This window comes from Harpia harpyja, chromosome 4, assembly GCF_026419915.1.
Source record: "Harpia harpyja isolate bHarHar1 chromosome 4, bHarHar1 primary haplotype, whole genome shotgun sequence".
NCBI lineage: Eukaryota > Metazoa > Chordata > Aves > Accipitriformes > Accipitridae > Harpia > Harpia harpyja.
The window spans coordinates 48788503-48803267 of NC_068943.1; the positions used below are offsets into that span (position 1 = coordinate 48788503).

The 14765-nt window shown below is 50.4% G+C and overlaps 1 long non-coding RNA gene across 1 annotated transcript; it reads right to left on the reverse strand.

Annotated features, from left to right (window-relative positions):
- Positions 1 to 5279: 5279 nt before the first annotated feature.
- On the reverse strand, positions 5280 to 14741 carry LOC128141311 (uncharacterized). The gene is made up of 3 exons (XR_008234953.1): positions 14562 to 14741; positions 13123 to 13274; positions 5280 to 6311 (listed from the first exon to the last, which is right to left on the reverse strand). It is a non-coding gene; the product is annotated as an uncharacterized LOC128141311 (long non-coding RNA).
- Between the last annotated feature and the right edge of the window lie 24 nt (positions 14742 to 14765).

Consider the following 14765-nt stretch of genomic DNA (forward strand, 5'->3'; position numbering starts at 1 on the left):
GGGCGAGTGCTGGGGGTGTGAGAGAAGAGGGGGCTCATAACCCCCCATGATGCTGACATGTCTGAGCTCAATCCCACAGTGGGGGGCGGACGAGGGGTCCCAGCCCCTGGAGAGGAGGCAGCAACACCTGGCTCCCCCTGCTGCACCAGGCTGCAGGGGCAGGATAGGGAAAATCAGCACCCCAATGAAAAAACATGCCCTAAAACCCTGCGCTCAGGCAAACCCAGCCAGAAACCCCACACGGGCATTAAACAGCCTCAAAGCACCAAAATCTGCTGTTTTCTGATGGCAGGCCAAGCCCGCTGCAGCCAGCTTCACGTGAAACGCCGTCTCGGCCAGGACCAGGGGCCCCACGGGACCATCCAGCCACCTCTAAATGCACAGTGTAAGTACAGTATATCTCCGTTAAATTATGGGCACTCAGATTAGCATGTCCTTGTCCTTGCTCTGATAAAGGAGCCCAGGGGCTGGGTTAAATTATAGGAGCAAATCAAGCCTTCTTTTGATTCTGACCCTATAGACACAAGAGTCCCAGAGGGTCCCAGTTTTCTTCTGCCCACTTGCCTTTATTTATTGCTAATTTCCCCTACTACAATAAACACGTCCAGGGTCATCTGATCCCCATACTGTTGGCGTTTTGTAGACGACATAAACCATGATCGGCCGGCGGCATTCCTGCTCCCCGGTTGCTGCGAACCAACAGAAAGTCCTTTATGAACTGGATGGGGAGACAGAGGGTGTCAGAAGGAGCAGGGGCTGCTGAATGGATGGCATTTCTTTCTCCCTTTTCAGAGGCCTCCCTGAATAGATTTGTTTCGGGACAGCTCGGACTGGGAACAGGGCAGGACAGAGCCAGGAGCGGTATGAAAATACCCGGCAAGAGGCCGGCTAGCCTTATACGTCTGAAAAAAACATGTGTGTTTGGAAACTGGGGGCTTCCAGGCAGCTGGCGTGGTTCTATTTAATCGGGTGGGAGAAACTCCCCTGGGAAGGTTTTTATCGCGGCAGGTGGGGAGGCGGGGATGGGATACCTGTGAGCCAGGGCACACCGGCTCTTGGCACGCAAACCCTGCTGCAGGGCAAAGCACCAACCACCCCCCTTGGTATGCTTTGTACCCCGCCATCCCCTTCGTTTCAGGGCTGGAGTTATTTCAGCTACAGAAGAAAAGTTAGTATTTGCATCCTTTTCCCCCTTCTACAGGCTGAGGAGGCTCGAAAATGATTGCACGGGACCACCTCCGAAAGACCCTTCTTGAAAAATAATCATGCAGTGACTCTTCCTCTCAAAATGTTGGTCAAAACAACACTAAACTAGTTTTCCCTTCCCCAAACAGCAAGTAAATCAACTTTCAATCAAAAAAGCCCACCTCAAACAAATGGGGCTCTACTTTGAGCTCCACATTGATGTTTTCAGCCCACCTAAATGACTTAGGAGCGTAAGTCCTGTGACTTTCAAGACTCCTAGGGAACCAATTTTAAAAGATATTTACACGCCGAGATGGCCAGTATCCAGGGAGTATTTCCAGAATACCCTGGCACTGCTGCAGACCCCACTAAAACTCGAGACGCCCTTTAAAAACCTGGCCCCTCACCCACTTTTTAGAATAAAACCTGGGTGCCCAGAAGAATCTGGGTATGTTTTTGACATTTTCTCCTGCAATAACTTAAGGTGGGGTTTTTTGTTTGCTTTGGGGGTTGGTTTTTTTTAAACAAAAAGCCTCTTCGTTTAGCGAATAGCTCCTGCCTGAAACACTGGGAGATTTGGAAAAACCAGGAGACTGGGAGGGAATTGAAAAAAGCATTTAAAAAATAGTAGCCTGTTTCCCATGAAGGTGCTTCAGTACAGCTTCATCTGCTCAGTTGTGGTTTCCCTTTGCCTTTGAGACCAACAAACTCATCGGTAACACATTTCTAGCTGTTGCATGGGTCTCTGCAAGCAATATTCGGGTCACTCCTTGCTCTCCTCTCTGCAGCTCAGGTCCCGCTGGGACTGAATTGCCAAGCCTGGTTTGGAGCCCCAGCACCCCAGGCCACCCGGGAGGATGCTGAGGAGGATGTTTGGGATCCAGGTGCTAGCGGTAGAGGCGCATTTATGCAGCCACATCTCAAATTCACTCAAACATTGCCCAGGAGGGTCAAAAGTTCACCCAACCAACGCCAACACCATCGAGTTTTGTTGCCTGCTCGGGAAAGCGGGTGAAGGAAGGAACCGAGGAGAAACAAGAAAGAAGAGAGAAATCCAATAAACGCAGGGGTGAGAAGGGAGAGGGGCAGGCGGTGAGAAAAGCAAACAAGGGCTGCAACAAAAGGAAGAGAAAGGGAACAAGAACCACGGAAAGCAAGAGGACGACAGGTTAGGAGGAGCCGGAGGGGCAGACAAGGGGCACGGGGCTGCTTGCACAAGCATCTGAAAAGCGGCAGCCCCGTATGTGGCAACAACGTCGCGGCGTTTAAAAGTGTTTGCTGACACTTCCGTCATCGTGAGCCTGTTTTCAGCAGGTGTGACTGCACCACCATGGGCTCTGCTGACCTCCGGGGTGGCCAGCGCAGACCTGAGTCCCCAGCCCTCGGGACACAGCAGGGCGCAGACCCAAGTCCCCAGCCCTGGGATGCTGGGGACAGGCCTGTTCACCTTCCTCAGGGCTTTTTGGTTTTCCCATGCGGCAGCTCTTAAGGAACCCGATGTGCAAACGGAAAGGGGTGACGTTATGGGGACAGTCTTGTTACTTTTTGCATGAAATACTAACCTCATCGCTTCCCACTACCCACGTTCTCCCTGCTCCTCCCACCCATGGCCATGCAGGCTGGACCCCTGCGAGGTGTGGGACACCTACCCTCTCCTCTCCATCCACAGGGAGACTTTGCAGCAGCACATCCATGTTCCCAGCATTGCTGGGGGAAGCTCCATGCTTCCTCCCTGGCCCCCCGCCAGCAAGGTGTCCCTTTTTGTACCTCTTCTTGGCACAGCCGCCAGCTGCTCCTCAGGTTTACTGGGACAGGATGGTTCACAAGAGGAGGAGAGCATGCCCCGGCATGCGTGCTGGCTTTAACGAGGCGCTGGTACGTGGGCATGTGCACTTTGGAGGTGGAACAAAGGCTTTACAGCTCTCGCACCGCACACGGCAGAGCCCTGCCGGTGGCCTTCCCCGTGCTCTCTGGTGACCTTGGATCTTTATTGTTTCTGAGAATGGACCCTTTATAGGCTCCAGATGGAAAGTGTAAAATTAATAACCCCTGGTTGGCAAACGCCCATATGTTTTCCACCTTCTCCCGAGATACAAGTTGTTTATAGTGACATTTATTTAATGCAAATTAACATATAAATGAAGATACATGGCTCTTCCTAGAGACTTGCAGAAACTGCTTCGCACTGTGCTGTTAAAGCCCATCATGTATAATGATATAACCGAGGGGAGGGGACTATAAAAGAAATCAAAATATTTTGCTGGGCTGAGTCCCTGGGCTGCTATTCCCAAGCCCCTCCTGCCACCCACTCCAAACCTGCCCGGGGCAGCAGCCCACTGGCCCAGAAGGTGCACCAGGACCATGCCACAGGGAAGCAAATGAAAGATGTGATTTTTTTTTTTTTTTGAGCTTATTAGTAACTTTTCTTCCATTGTCAAGAGGTGACAACAACTTGCTTACCAAAACCTAACTCTTGGCCTAAAGCTGCAAGAAAATAGGGTTTTGTTGCCTGATTCTCAGAAAAAAACCAGCATCTCCAAATCTGTAGGAAAGGTTTCCTTTGAAATAACCTCCGCCTTTTTTTTTTTTATTCTTTCCAGCCAGGAGGAATTTCGCCAGCCTCCTGCGAGGGACCTTTTCTTTAACAATATATACCAAGCCAGCCTGGGAGGTGTTAATTGCTCTTTATCTAAATGGACTGTTTCTCCTCATGCCACCAGTGCTTTTGGTGGTGGAAGGAATACAATACATTATCAGGGAGTGAGATACATGTGTACAAAGGGTATTTACTTGTAGGAGGTTAAAGATACTGCACAAAGAAAGCCAGCGGGGCAAGGGTACCCTGTTAACTAGTGATGGATGAACCACCAAAAGAAGAAAGGTCTGAAAGCGGTGAGCCGATAACACCTTCCAGGCCTTATCTGAGCCCATGGGTACCTCCTGGAGGTGCAACCACCAGGACTTGCCAGCAGAGCAGTGGGTTTCTGAGGTCTCAGTGCAAAACAGAAGGCTTGGTGCAACTAGTGATGACCACCTGGGAGTGGGGTGACACCAGGTCCGCCTGCACCTCTTGGGCTGCCATACAAACCAAAGTGCCCGCATGGGTTTGTGACCACTCCAAGGCAGTGATGAACATGGCCTCTGCAAGTCATTTGGGTGCCTTGGGACATTTTAGTCCTCTGTTGTCTGCCTGTGGTGATGTCCTCCTCTCAAACCAGCAAGAAAAGGGCTTGGAGAAAGGCAGGGGACCAGCCTGCATGGTGGGAGCAGAGGGACAGGCTGGGGTGAGCCTGACACAGCAACTTCTTAATAAAAAAAAAAAAAACCACAGTTATATCATTTGTCCACCAATGACCTTAGTTAAACCAGTGCAAGTTTCTTAATTCAGAGGCAGCCTAAGCCTTTAAAAACTGTTGACTCTCCAGAAAAGCAGGAAGCAGGTAAACACAGCAATTGGCTGCTCTTTCTACTGCCCACATGTCACCATAAGGCAGGGGAAAAAAAATTCTATTAGGCTTTTATTTAACATGAATTTGAATGTATTCCAGGTCACTGATCACATAAGCAATCATGATATGGGTAATAAAGAAGTTCCTACCATACCTTTATTTGCTTTCTACCTGTAATAAATCTTTATCACACACTGTGCTGATTGCAAGAGTATCACTTCCTTCCCCCCCTGGTCTTTTTTTATAGAGCAGCAAAAAAATAACTCGATACATCTGCAAGCACACCCCAAACCCTCTGCTTTGTCGCGCTGCTGAATAGCTCGGGCTAGGAGAGCACTCTGGGTCACGGTTATTTCCCAAAAGGCTGCTGACAAGGCCGGGGCAGGTGGGGATGTTGCAACACCCAGGGTGACTTTCCCCAGGTCCTTCAGCCGGACCGTGACAACCCTGCGCAGAGCTCAGCGTGCCTCCTCACAGCTCGCCTCACAAGCCGTGCCCATCCCTGGTCCCTCTGCACCCTCCTCTCCAGCTTCTCCATACCCCCCGTCAGGGACACGGATCCCAGAATGAGGCAGAACATCCCCCCCCGTGGGGATTCGCAGCATCATGCCCTGCCCCCCCCCCAGCTCGGTGTCTCCTCTTTGCCTTCACCCTGCAAGAAGTGGTGGGTGCTGCAGGAGCTGCACCCAGCTCGTGCAGGTACCGACGCACACAGGCAAGTCCTTTCACATGCATTGGGAAGTGAAAGCCAGCCACACGCTCCCCCAGCTCTGCCTGCACCAGAGGCAAAGCGCAGTTTTGCTGGAGGATGGTTTGCATTACCTCCCCGTGCCCTCCTGAGGACTGGCTTTGCAAAGAAGAGTCACCCTTGTCCCAAACAAGCTGGGTAGAGATGGGTTCAAACCCAGAAAGCCCCCAGGAATTTCCCCAGGGACTCCGGCTGGGGACAGGGACCAAGCCCCCTTAGTGCCCACAAGCATATAAACTATCATGGGACAAAGCCAAGAAAACCCCACTCAGAGGGTCTATAGTCACAGGGAACCCAAGAAGAGAGGGGTGATACTTAAAACTGTATCAGCAACCGTTCTACAAGAAGGAAAAATTGGATCTGCTTCATCTTTGCGTGATGCTGGGAAATGTTAACCTGCAAACTTTCTTGGGAAGTGATCACTAAAATGGTTTTATAAAAGATCCAAGTGATGACCCTATGCTAGAGCAGCCCAACACACCCCAGACCCAAGCTTTCCTCCACCAGGAGACTTTCCCCTTCCCATAAACCAAAAGCAGTGGGCTGAAGCAAAATCTAGTCAACAGACTTTCAGAGTCCATCTGATGAAGCGAAGGATTTACAGAGGGAAGAGAACCTGGCACCCAGCTCTGTCAAAAGTGCACAGGAGTGAGGTCATGATAGTATTAGAATACAGTTGTATCACGGATTAGAAAGTGCTTGGCAGAAAAATTAAGAGAGCGAATGGATGGGCACATTTCAGTGGGCTGGAAGATGACAAGCGCGTTGCTGCTACGTTCCGTACCGGCAGCGTGCATCTGTGGTGAGCTGCGGCATAGGCAACGGTAAGATTAGGTCTGCAGCAAGCAGGCTTCTTGTGTTACGCTGCACACGGAAAGGTGGAGGAGCATGTCTTCAATAGGTAGTCGCCAAAACCAGTTTAATTGCTGCTAGAATAAAGAGGAATAAAAATATATAAGAAAAAATTCCTAACTAGGAAAAAAAAACCCCAGAGACTGCAACTATTTAGCTTTGAGAGGGGGTGAAGGAAGGGTTAAACTCTACCTGTGCATCTGTTACAAATGGCAAACCAGAGATTTATCTTGGGCCTCTCCAAACACAGAAATAGGGGGGTAGTCGCTGACACTGGATGGAAGCCAGTCTGTAGTGGATAAAAGGAAGTGACTGGGGGGGGTTCCCGCTCTGATAATACTGGTAAAAGTCATTTCTATGAATTCTCTCATCAGTCCAAAAAACTTACTGTAATTCATAAAAAATCAGACTTTGCACTCGCTAACAAAGCATCCACAGTCTTGTTAGAAACAACAAAGTTTCCCAAACTCAGGAATAGTTAGCTCTTCAAAAACTGTGCTAAGAACTCAAAAGCCAGAAGTTATGACAAACCACTCCTATAGATTCTTTTAAATTTTTGCTGGAAAACAGAAAGCTCCAACACCAACAGACTTGGTTTGAGAAGAGAATTGCTTTTAAGCTTTTCCTTCAAGGATCCCAGCTTGAGTTCCAGGTTGGGAAGGCTCGCAGGGGGAAGCTGTTGGCAGCAGACCCCGTCAGGGATGGCACTGGGCTCAGGCTCTGGTCTCCTCAGTTTCCAATGCCCAGAGGTAGGACGTGCCCCCGGCACCCCCAGCTTTAATAGACCTGGAGATCTGGGCTGTCTTGAAGGGGCCAACACCTGCGCACGCAGGACAGAATCTTCCCAGACTCTGTGTCACCATTTCTAACTCCTTCAGCAAACACGACCCAAGCAGTTTCCCCACTCTTCCCAGCATTGCGCTTTCCGGATCCCATTCTCCCTCGGCCCCTGTTGCTTAATCTGTCTCATTTGGATGATTTGCATCCAAATCTCCACAATTTTGTCCTTTCGTTCTCAAGCACACAATGTTAGTTCCTGCTAATGCAAGGGCATCAATCGCCTTCATCTTTTCCTGTTTAATGATATTTATCCACCATCGCATGGGAGAGAAATTGGCTGCAGCTCAATTTGGCAAAATAAATTGGTACCAATTCAAGCATAATCTCCCTAAATACACAGATTTTAATTTCCCCCCTAAGTGAACTATGTTGCATCTGCAATCATTGTCCTTGGTACAAAATCTGGACACTGGTTTCAAACTCCTGCATTTTTCACTGTTTGTAGAAATCCACTTTCTGACTGAACTGTCTTCTTGCTCGGCGCCATCGGGCATTTGACCTCCAACGCTATTGCAAGGGCAGGTTTGCAGATGCACGGTCGCTCCGCCGGAGCCTCCTGACGGTGCCATCCAGTAGCTGAACCACGGTAACTTTTTGCTTATACAACTTTAATTCACTTTTTGCTTAAGTCACTTGATCTGAGACAACGGACGCTACCGCCATCGGGTTACCCCATGCTTGCCATAGGCTGCGACCGGTCTCAGGGATGCTTACCAGTGCTCGGCTGCCACACAGGACCTTGCCAGGCTCACTGCGTGTTTGCTGCAAAGGCTCAACACAAGCCCGAAGAAAACTATTGGACCTTGCAGATTTGAATCCTCCTCCCTCTGGGGGAGTCATCCCATTTTTGGGGGTCAACCTTTTCTCCACAACGATAAAACTGAGGGAGCTCCAGCTGCGTGACCAGCCTCTGCATTGCATGGCCAACCCCCTATCATCCCATTGCATTTGGCAGCCCCCTAAACCTGAAGCCCTCGGGGGTCCGCGGGAGCCTGGGCCGGCGTGAATTAGTATAGCCCCTCTCCTGCCATTTGCTGGCAGAGACAGTGGAGGCTGCCATCCGGATTACCCGGCCCCTGAAAAGCTGCAAATCCCTCCTTTGGAAAGGCAGGATGCTTTACTCCTCCTTCAAGGGCCTGAAGAGGAGGCAGCGTTTAAATTCAATAGCACAGCTTGGGTACGATTTCACCCCTGTTGTTGTTAATTGCTTGAATATCAGACAGGCTGATATAGTGATTATTTGTAGACATTTATACCATCCCAGGCCTTCCTTTTTATAACTTTATTTCATTTTCTGCTGTTTACTCCAAGTACCTTTATCATCGCACGCTGATAGTCTGTTCTTTATTGCCCCACCGTGATTGCAAGGAGTCTGAGCATAGTGCAATAACACACATATATAAATATTTGAACAGGAAAAGAAAGTCTGTCCGATTTGTGCTAGGGAAGGAATAAATTAAAACAAATAACACCACTAGAGGGACCTTCACTCTGAACGGCGGCACCGGGGAGGTCACACACAGGGTCCGAGGTGTGACTCCCAGCAAGCGATGGCAGAACCCCCCAGGACCCCCGTGCCCGGCGGCTGCCCAGCCCGGACCCCTTCCCTTCTCCCCCCAGCGACGTGCTGCTCCAGGCTTATTAGAAACCGCAATTGCAGCACCCCGCATATGTTTGCAGGACTTTGTGTTTGCTGAGGATCACGAAAATAATTCCACTTGAGCACAATAAACGCGTTTTGTTTTTGCAGTTAAAGACCTGAGTAGTTTTAATTAGTTTACTCGGGTCTTTTGCATTCGGTCCCCACGCAGCGTTGCGGGTTCAAAGAAGAGCCTTTCTGTGTGTTTTCCCTTTTCTTTTCTTTTCTCTGTCTCTCTCTCTTTTAACGCTGCGTGTGAATAGTTGAAGACAGGAGCGAAAGACGCTGGACTTAGAAAGTAAAATCTCCAGGAAGGAAAAATGGAGGCAAACACAGGAGCTAATTTAGGCAGGCATAGCTGGTGTTGTTTGTGGTTGTCCCTGACAGCGCTGCTGACTCGAAAGCACCTGTGTTTGCTCACTAGCTTTCCCCAATCTGCTAGAAAATGGCCCAAGCATGTCACATGGCAGCGAGATAGTCCAAGCGCCATGGGAATAAAAAAGCCTGAGCTTTTAGCGGAGTTAATCATTAATGCGCCTTTTCTTTGTCCCATTCAGGAGTGCTGACAAGCGCTTTGATATTTCATATTTGCCATCAGGTCAGTGGCAGCCATACCCAGGTACTAATGAACAGCCTGGCTCACGCCTCCCCGTTTCATTGCCCGCCTGCTGGCTGCAGATTTCCTTTCACCTGCCCTCAACTCCCTGTGCATATGCCTATGTGTGTGCATACCCCTGTGCACGTACATATATAACCTCTTTCCCAGCTGGGTCAGGCTCCCAGTAGGTCCAAGCCCATGCAGAAGAGCTCCTGTGATTTTCACACCAGCAAGCGTGCAGCTTCCTCTACTCCAACCTCAGACTCTTTCATCCTTCCTTTGGGATAAAATATGGGGCTAGCACATTTGAGACGTCAGCCAGCCCTGAGCAGGCAGCTCCTCTGCTCCATATTGGTCATCTGAATACAGCGCTTTGTATTTCTTAGCAGCTGTCAATTTGTGTGTGTGCGTGCGCTTTGGGGTTGAGCAAATAATCCCTCACGAATAATGTATGGATGGGGAGGAATGCAGACTGCCTCGCTCCTCTTCTCTCCTCCCCCCGGTGTCACCAAGGGGCTTGAATATTTTCTGCATTGCGTTTCTTTCTCCAAATTGTTTGCCAAAGGCCTGATTCTTCCAGGTGTTGGGGGAAGGAGGGCACAGTTTTTAGGACCTCACCTCTTGAGGACGCGGTTTAAGGGGAGAGTGAATGGTCTCCCTTCCTGGGCACACTGATAAAGGCACCAGTGGCTGGTTCTGCTTTCTCTGACTTAGCAAATAAAATGCATTTGTTTGTGCCAGTTTTGAACAGAAACCCCCATTCCACAGCGTAAAGGACAGGTAGGCCCCAGGCCCCCATAAAGCTGCTGGGAGAAGGTGATTTGTGCCAGCTTAAACGAGAATCACAGTCAAACTTCAAGGTGCTTGAACTTTTCCCTTGACTCCGTCAAACCCTGACAGCACGCTTTGCTCATCAGCCCCGAAAGCAGAGCCTGCCAAAACCACATGGCGGTGGAGGGAGAACCACACCAAGGGTCTTTTCAGTGCTTTGTCCCTCCCTTTATGCCACCCAGATACGGAAATCCAACTGAAGCCCCCCCCGAGCTCCCAGCTGGAAAGCTTTCACCCCCAATGCCTTACTGATTCTGCAGCTGACAGCCACCGATGCAATGGCCACACGAACATTAACGGAACAAATGCTTCCTATTAACTGCAGCTGCATGTGAGAAAGCCCTGATATTGCATTTAAACACAGGCAGGTGGGAAAAGCCCTTGCTCAGCCGGAGCATGGATGAGTGTCCCTTTTCCCTCTGCAGTTATTTCCAAGTTCAGACACTCAAGTACTCTTAAGGGTACCACATGCAAGTGTGGTTTTCCTCTAGCACCCCTGCAAATGAAAAGTGTATCAAATGCCAAATCCTATGAGCAATTAAATTATTCCTTAGCTTTTTGGTCCCCTGTTGCTGAGACATGCTACCTGCATGCCTCTTGGTCTCAGAGGGCTGTCTATGGAAGCTGAATGGAGCACGGTGGGAAAATACGGTGGGTTCCTCTGTTTGCTCCATGGATTTACATGCTGTTTACCCTGGTGTGCCTGTAGCTGAACTGTTGAAAAGGCAATCAGGGCTTGCAGAGCATCCTCCTGACAAGAGGAGACATGGAGCTGCACTCAGGAGATGCAAGGCAGCCGAGAAGTGTCTTCTCGAGCAGTTCTTGGCCCAGGGAGGCCTGCCATCACGTTCCTCGTGAACTTGGCATGCCCCAAAGCCACCAGAGGAATGTGGGGCTGGGCCACCAGCCCCCCGTGCCAGGGTTTTTTTTTTTTCCACAAAGAGGAAACGCCCTTAAACGTCATAGATTTGTAAAGGCCAGCTAATGGTGACTCACAGTGATAAAGTTCCCAAGGACATTGAAAGAGCCTGGATGCATTGGTACCGTGGGCTTCCTATGGGACTGAATTGTGTCTGGAGAAGTTGCCAAGGTCACCAGCATTCGAACAGTATCCCACCACTGGCTTAGGTCTCTAGTGCCTCATGGGATGAAACACCTCATGTGATGAGGCACCCACACCATTAATTCTGCAGGTGATGGAGGTGTTGGATGTACCACTGGGCTCAGAAGGGGACTTGTAGGCTTAGGTGAAGGAAGAGCACATGTAAAAACATAAGCATCACCCAGTCTAGGCAGACCAGAGGAACAAATATTCCATACCTGGCCTTTCAGTAGTAACTAATAGATAACCAGAGAAGATTAGAAGGACAGGATACATGCAGTGATATTTTTCCCTGAGTGCTTATCCTCACACCTAGAGACCCCAATGGCTGAGAGAGGGAAGAGATTTTGTATGCAATAACCCCTGTAAATATAACCAAACCCTTTCTAAACACAGGTACCTATAGTGTCCTGCACACGTACTTCAGATTGAAGTATCCCTGGTGTGAGAGCCCTTATGCCATGGTTTGTGTCACACACATGGGAACACATCCTCAATTCAGAGCAAGTCCAGGGCAGCACCACAGTCCGCAGCCAGCTTTCCTCAAAACCAGGTAAACATTGCAGCCCCAAGGCCACCAAAAGCTTTGATCGCCACCTTGCCTTTTGAAACATCCAAATAGGTACAGCTATTTTGCAAGAGGGGTCTAGCAGAACAGTTATAACAAAGAATGCAACTTAAAACACTCCTGCGTAGCTAAGAGCCAGCTTGCATCCCTTGGAGGCAATAAAACCACGCGTGAGGCTAGATCTCAGAGGGCTCTTCTGTCCTTGAGAAATGCCTGCATGCTCACGTCACAGCCAAGGGCTCGTTGGCAACACCGATGAAGTTTAGCACGCTCAAAGCCACAGTTCCTGCACCCCCAGCTTGTGCATAGAGCTAGGTCAGGATTGGGCCCTTTAGTCACTTGGGCTTATTTACTCCTTTCCTTTTAACTTTTTAAAAGCAGCCAATTAAACACGAGGATTTTAAAGTCAGGCCATGGGAAGCACCCAGGCACTACACCCCACAGGGCAGGACGGAGAGCCCTGCCACAGAAGACAAAACCAAAACCTGGCACTAGCTGCTACTCACAGTCCCATCTCCCCACCTTGGGACCACCACACAAGTACCCGCCACTGCTGCATCCCAGGGGATGAGGATGCCCTGGCCCTCTTTGTAGGGTGGGGCTCTCCAGGGTTGGCCAGGAGGAGGGTGGGAAGGGCTGGGCCAGTGTTTACACTCCCTTCTGCAAAATCCCAGCACCGTGGAGGTGAAGAGGGGTCTCTGGCCCTCTGCCTGGCCAGCCTGCAGCTCCCCACATCCTCCTGCCCAAAGCTGGCAGTGGTGTCTGATCTGAAGCTCTTGCTTTGCTCAGTTATTGAGGTGCTGCGGCTTGCTCTGCTCGGAGTTAAAGCTTTCAGAGAGCTAGAGGAAGGATTTTCATTGCTTTCTGTAGGCTTTAGCTTGGAGCCGGCTATGTCTTCCAGCTGAGGTTGCAGAGCTGGGCTCTGCTGCAGGGGAGAGCCATGAGGTTAATGCAAGGCTGGAACAAGGAGCCAATGTGCGTTGCAGGCAGGGACCGGGGCTCGCCATCAAGCTGCTCAGAAACACTGAGAAATGAGTTGGCTGTGGTGTAGGATCAGCCCCCCGGGGAGAAAATCCAGGGTGCTAAAAGGCTCTTTAATCTGGTGGGGAGAAGATAAATGGGAACCAGTCGGCAGGACCAGCTCCCAGGCATACCCACACTGGAAGCGGAGCACAGCTTTCTAGTAGCACAAGTGATTAATGAGCACAGCAGACTAATTATGGTCCTCTCTGGCCACAAAGCTCTAATCTAAGAGGCGTTCTTAATGAACTCCTGAGGCTGCGATTGGCCTTCTAGGGTAAATCGCTTACATTTTAACACAGACGTAGGAAACTGCTTTCCGAGTTAGCAACCAAAGCTCATTCATAATTGCTTGTTTAAATATTTTTCCTTCTTCATCGCTGCAGTCAATTTGCCGTGTGCATCCTATGCAGAGGCAAAGCCAGCCAAAAAGGAAGCTTTCCTGGAAAAATAACAAAGGTACTTTCAGCCACAGAAATCCCCATCTCGAATCCAAACAGGGAAGCCTCTGTCCCTTGCCAGTGTAGGCAGGGTTTCCGCCTGCCTGTTATTTGACATAGCAGAAGAGTTAGCTTAGGCAGGGGAAGGGGCCGCTTCTCCTGCTGTGGGGTGGAAATCCTTGTCTTTCTAAGTGCTCTTTCCAAGCTCAAGTCTCCCACTCTGTGCTGACGGGCTATTTATTAGTCCCTGCATTTCCTTGTGAGGGCGGATAATAGCTGAAGGCAATGCAAACACCTGGGCAGAACAGGCAGCCCCTGCCTGGCAATGGTGTGTTGCATGGAAAAGCTGGGTCACCCCTATTAGCTGCTTCATTTTGACTGGAGGAACGAAAAGCCTGGCTCCTGAAGCTGGGGGCCCAGTTGCGATCGTCCGGCTGTTTGCAGTGAAGGCGTGGTTATTTCATGCAAGTTTGGGGTGCAAAGGGAAGGGATGTGAGGATGTTCAGCTTGCCCCTCCTGCTCGCCCACGCACGGTGCGCTGCATCCAACCTGCCAGGTCAAACCAGGGGCACGCAAGGGAGAGGGGATGTCCTGCCCAGCTCGGGAAGAGACGTGTCCACGGCATCCTCGGGATCAGTCCCTCAGCACCAAAATGATGCCGAGCCAACGAATGAATCTGAACCCTTCCTAGCATTGTTAGTGACCTTCTTGGTGACCCAGAGCCACTTGGTTAACCTCTCATGATAATGAGATAATGAGAGCCTCCGATGGGTAAATATACAATTACAGGGGCTGCTTCAAGAGGGCAGGGGTGGCTGGGCAGCAGCCGCTGCAGCCCATCACGCGCGCAGGTAGTCCTGGGCACCCTCCAGCTCAATTAATGGGGAAGAAAAGCATCTTTGCTCCCATGGCAAGGCAGGGCAGAAGGAGCCACGTGCTCAGATGAGTGCACAGCAGGTACATCTGAGTGGGTCAGCGGGCCAGGGATGTTTGCTTTCCTATCTTCTATTATTAATAAGGAGCTGGACATTTCCCACAGCACTCATTACAGCCAAGAGAGAGGAGAGGGCGAGTGGCACAGACGTGCTGCAGGAATGCCCTGGTTTTGCTCAAATAAAGGTTTTAAGCTCCTTTCTGTACTGGAAGGAGATGTATGTGACATCACTGAGATCAGGGGGCTTCAGTAACAGGGGGAGTCATGCAGTCACAGCTGCCCGCTCCGTCCCGCAGCACCCTGAGCTGATTCCCACTCGCCTGTTGGGACCTCCAGATCCCGTGTGTCCCCTCACCTTCACCCCACTGGGTCTGGGAAGAAAGGCCTTGGCTCACTTTCAGGAAACCCAGGCAGGCATCGGTCATCTTTACGAGTAGCACCAACATTTTCACGGCAGACCCCTTTCAGAGGGCATGTTTCCCAGGCTCAAGAGGATGCAGAGCTGGTGTGTGAATGCTGTGGCATCTCTAGGTGATGCTTGTGACCTGCCGCCCCTCTG